The sequence below is a fragment of the Camelus ferus genome, chromosome 3 (genome assembly GCF_009834535.1).
Source record: "Camelus ferus isolate YT-003-E chromosome 3, BCGSAC_Cfer_1.0, whole genome shotgun sequence".
Lineage (NCBI taxonomy): Eukaryota > Metazoa > Chordata > Mammalia > Artiodactyla > Camelidae > Camelus > Camelus ferus.
Genome location: NC_045698.1, coordinates 57,538,398 through 57,543,516, shown reverse-complemented (window position 1 = coordinate 57,543,516; position 5,119 = coordinate 57,538,398). Strand labels below are relative to the sequence as shown.

Sequence of the window (5,119 nt, the reverse complement as noted above, 5' to 3'; positions counted from 1 at the left end):
GTAACAGACTAGCAGTTCAGATGTGGCACTAAAAAGCCTAGATTTCTCTCCCTGATAAATTCATTCTTAAGGAAAGTAACTATAGAAAATTAAACACTGGGTAGTTACATTGTGCACTTCTCTTAGACTGCAGCTGAAAGAGATACATGGAGATGAAAGCCCTGTAAACAACTGGCTCTGGTGCTCTTTCATGGAAAATTATGCTTATAAATTTAGCGTACAAGTAGATCACTTTTTAAGTTTAAGACTCCAAAGGTGAAGGATTTCGAGAGGATTCAGAATCTTAAGAGTTTCATTTGAAGTTCCATTTTACTCAGACTATACCCAGAGGATGCTATTTATCCCTTCTTTGCCTAAGTATCCTTACAGAGAAGATGAAAAGATCCATTGCTTATAAAACTCCATGGTGAGGTAAAAAGACCTATAGAAGTGTATTTCAAAGGAATTCCTATAAGATGTTTAAAATAGAGGCTTTTTAAAAATTCTCTGCATGGTATCTATATAATATGACTATCCTGTATTTTTAAGTAAGTTTATGTTATTCTTAAAAAGATCAATGTAGTAAGAATTGCTTTGTAAATTTAATTTACAAATTGGAATCCAAACTCAAAGTATTAAAATATGTCATTTTTTTCTGTTAAAATAATTTTATTTTCTCTTTTAAAGAAGAAATAGAAGATTTAAAAGTTCAATAAAAATTTTGAATTCAAGATGGTGGTCTGAAAAATTACATTTAGAGTTGTTTCCTCCCAAATATCCCAGTGAAAAAACAGTAAATAGTTACAAAATGGAAACAGGGAATAAATTCAGAAAAACACAGAGAAAATTGTAAACTTGTCTAAGCTTACTTAGGCTGCTATAACAAAATAACATAGGCTGGGTACTTATAAACAGCAAATATTTATTTCTCACATTTATGGAGGCTGGGAAATCCAACATCATGGCATTAGAAGGTTTGGTGTCTAGTAAGGGCCCATTTCTTAGGATGGGTGGCTTTTTACTGAAATCTCACACAGTGAAGGGGTAAGGGATCTCTCCAGATTTTTTTTTTTTTTTTTTTTTTTAATAAGAAGCACACTGATCCCAATCACAAGGGCCCAGCCCTCATGACCTAATAACCTCCCAAAGACCTCATTTCCTAATACTATCTCTTGGGGATTAAGTTTCAACATATGAATTCTTGGGAGACATAAAAAGTGAGACCATAGCACACCTGTACCAGGTGTTTTGTTTTGTTTTGTTTTTAATAAATCTCCAGATACCACGGAGCAGATGGGATTGAGAAAATAAATAAACCAAATTGAAGAAAATCAGAGACCAAAATAGGCACAGAGAAATCTCCAACAGGTATAGAATTCATTCTGCTCAATGGACGCAACTACATTTACAGTCAGCAGGTACAAAGGATTGTGTCCAAGCAGCTAGGTGAGTGTGATTTTCTCATTAAAACTACAGTGAGAGGGAAGGGAGCGGGGTCTAGGAAGGGGGGTTAAGTCCCCTGGTCCCCCCGGTTGCCCTCGACTGGGACAGAATAAGAAGAGGAAATGATCGAGATGGTGGCGGAGAAGGAGTGGTTTCTGGTGCCAGCCCCGCCGCCGCTGCTGCCCAGAGATGAGTCGGGCGGAGGGGGGCAGCCGCACGGTGCAACCGCACCAAGAGGCTGCCTTCGGGGAGCTCCACGGCGAGACACAGCGTGGGCCGGGCCGCACGTGCACTCGGCGGGCTCCCCGGCTCCTGGGACTAGCAAGGAGAGCCCCGGCGCTGCATCCACCCCTGGGGCGCCAGTCACAGCAGCAACTAGGGGCGGCCCCCAGGCGCAGGCGCACGGGGAGGCCCGCTTGTGGGATCCCCACTGGCGAGCCGCTCCCCCAGATGTGGGGGAGGAGCGAGGAGGAGCAGGTGAAGCAGAACTGGACCCTGTAATGGCTATCAGCCCCACCTGGGGGACGTGGTGGGGAAGAGGAGAAATAGCTGTAATGTAGGGGGAGGTGGTGGAGGCTTCAAATATCCGGCCTTCAAGAGGCGCAGGCGGGTTAATTCGGACTGTGACTGTCTTACCTTCCAACTTCCTCCGGGGGTTGGAGGGGGCAATATCTTTGATCAGCTGAACCGGAATAGTCTCCTGGATGAGGAAGTGAGCCGTGCACTCAATGCAGAGACTCCTAAGTCATCCCCACTTTTGGCCAAGGGGCGAGATTCAGTGGAGACCCTCATCCCCAAAGATATTACTGACCCTCTCAGTCTGAATACTTGCACTGATAAGGCCCAAGTAGTTCTTGCTTCACCACTCAAGACTGGCCGGAAGAGGCATAGACACCGGGGACAGCACAACCACCAGTAGCAGTAGCAGCTGGCAACTGGAGGGAACGACAGCCACTCCGTGCTGCCCACAGCCCCCCTCATTCCCTCACTCCATGGGGAGGGCACCACACAGCAGCAGCAGCATAGGGGCCAGAACCGGGACGTCCCCCAACCCTATGAACTCAACACAGACATCAACTTCAGGGATGAGGTCGTGTCATCCCTTCCATCTGCCCTGCAGGGTCCCTCAGGCTCCCTTTCAGCCCCTCCAGCTGCCTCACTTACCTCTGCACCCCGTCTTCCTGCTCACAACATCGCAAATGTCGCAGGACTTCCAGCAAGTCAGAGGCAGGGGTTCGGGGTGGAGGCCAGGGTCCCAAGAGAAAGGGCCTAGGGAGTGGGGGAGGCCGCCACCAGGTCCACCCACTACCTGCAGCAGGTTTCAAAAAGCAGCAGCGCAAGTTCCAGTATGGGAATTACTGCAAGTACTATGGGTACCGCAATCCTTCTTGTGAGGAGGGGCGCCTTCGGGTGTTGAAGCCTGAGTGGTTTCGGGGTCGGGACGTCCTAGATCTGGGCTGCAGTGTGGGCCACCTGACCCTGAGCATTGCCTGTAAATGGGGCCTATCCCGCATGGTGGGCCTGTATATTGATGCCCTGCTCATCCACTCCGTCCGCCAAAACATCCGACACTACCTGTCTGAAGAGCTGCGCCTGCCACCCGAGACTTCTGAAGGGGACCCAGGAGCAGAGAGTAAGGAAGGGACCACAACTGTCTGAAAGAGGAGCTGCTTCCCAGCCTCAATGTCAGCCAGTCAGGGTCCCATTGCTGCACCCCAAGTGCCCTTGGATGGAGCTGACACATCCATCTTCCCCAACAATGTTGTCTTTGTCACGGGTAACTATGTGCTGGATCGAGATGAGCTGGTGGAGGCCCAGACACCTGAGCGATGTGGTACTCTTCCTCAGCCTCACCAAGTGGGTGCATCTGAACTGAGGAGACGAGGGGCTGAAGCATATGTTTTGCCAGATCTACCGGCACCTACATCCTGCAGGCATCCTAGTCCTGGAGCCCCAAACTTGGTCATCTTATGGCAAGAGAAAGACCCTTATGGAAACAATCTACAAGAACTACTATCAAATCCAGCTGAAGCCAGAGCAGTTCAGTTCCTACCTGACATCCCAGAGGTGGGCTTCTCCAGCTATGAGCTCGTGGCCACACCCCACAACATCTCCAAAGGCTTCCAGCGTCCTGTGTACCTGTTCCACAAGGCCTGTTTCCCCAGCCACTAAGTGGCCCCCTGAACAGAAAGTGTGCAGAAGCCGCCTGCTGCTCCTAAGGACCTGGGAGAAGAGGAAAGTATCCCAAGGTCTTTCCTTTCTGGCTCCAAAAATAGTTTCCTTTCTTGGATCTGCAAGAAAGCTTTTCCTGTGTGCTGCCCCAGCCTCTTCCCTACATCTCTGGCACCTAAGCAGCAAGCCCAGCTGTGCTGGAGTTACCATCATCTTCCTCTCCCCTAGCGCACTGGGCTGGATGACATGGACTGTTTGCTGACCTCCATTCTCCTAGGGCACGGGAGGTGGGGGGTATCAAGTTCTCTAGACTTTTTCTCTTGTTCTCCCAAAGAGAGACTCCCATTTCTCCTCGGCCTTGTTCCTAGCTGCGTTTCAGTGGACCATGGATAGATGGACTGAGAGTTAAAAAGGGGAAGTTGGTGGGGAGGCATGCAGGTACTGTGAAAATCCTTCCCTCCACTATCCCCCATTGGGAAAGGGGGTTGGGTTTGGAATGTGAGAACAGCACAATAAACTTGATGTTTAGGGCAGTGGCCCTCACCCCTCCAAAAAAACTAAAGTGGTATTCTTTCAAAAAAGTGAAGATCTACTAGAGAATAAACGATGGTGCTAAGTATAAAAGTCAGTAATTCAGAATAAATCTCACCTTAATTTGGCTATGAAGAAAGTGACAGGTTATTGCAACCTCTCTCTTTACGCACCTAAATAAGAACTTTTCTAGAATATGTACAAAGGGGCTTGATGCAGGTCTTAAATTCCAAGGAGAAGACTATTGGGGAAACAGACTAGAAGATAAGTACAATCACTTTCATTAATTATCCTAACCTCAATTCAAGATATAGATGGAAATTCAAAAATTAGCAGTAAAAAAAAATAAAACAATAAGATAGAAAGTATAAGATGAACAACACAACAGATGACAGTAAAGACAGAAGAAATAAATTTGGAAATATAATATTTCAAAATTTTATTAATATTCTTAGATTAGAGAAGATAGCACATCCTTAAATCAAGATCAGATTGCTATTCAAAGGCAAAAAATAATCAGAGAAAAGAAGGCTTTCTGGACATTAAAGCTATCTTAATAAGACATCTGGCTTCTGCTCTGGAGTATAGAAGGCTAAAGAATGTCACTCTCATTCTTATAAAAGAGTCAGATTAACTTTCAAATTTATGACTTCTTTTCAAAAGTATTGGAGAACTGAGGTTGCAGAGAAAAGAACTGGCATCAAATCTAAGGAAAGAAAGGCATCTGGTGGAAGAGAGAAGGTGAGATCACATATGTGCCTAGGGAAGCTATAGATACCTGTAAGAAGAATTCAACCAGAATATTTGAGGAGTTGATTTAGGCCAAGTATAGTCTGTTGGGCAGTGTGAAGCCCCTGGAGGAGCACAGAATTAGGGAAATCCTCATTATCTTGTAGGTTCTCTCTGAACAAAACCTACCAGATCGTCATAGAAACTATCAGAAAGACCACTAAGAAAACATCCAGTATGGCATAGACCCAGGAGAAGGAAACAG

The 5,119-nt window shown here is 46.3% G+C and overlaps 1 pseudogene; it reads left to right on the top strand.

The window, feature by feature from the left end:
• Window positions 1-1,475: 1,475 nt before the first annotated feature.
• LOC116662169 lies at window positions 1,476-3,849 on the top strand (annotated as a pseudogene).
• The last annotated feature ends 1,270 nt before the right edge of the window (window positions 3,850-5,119 follow it).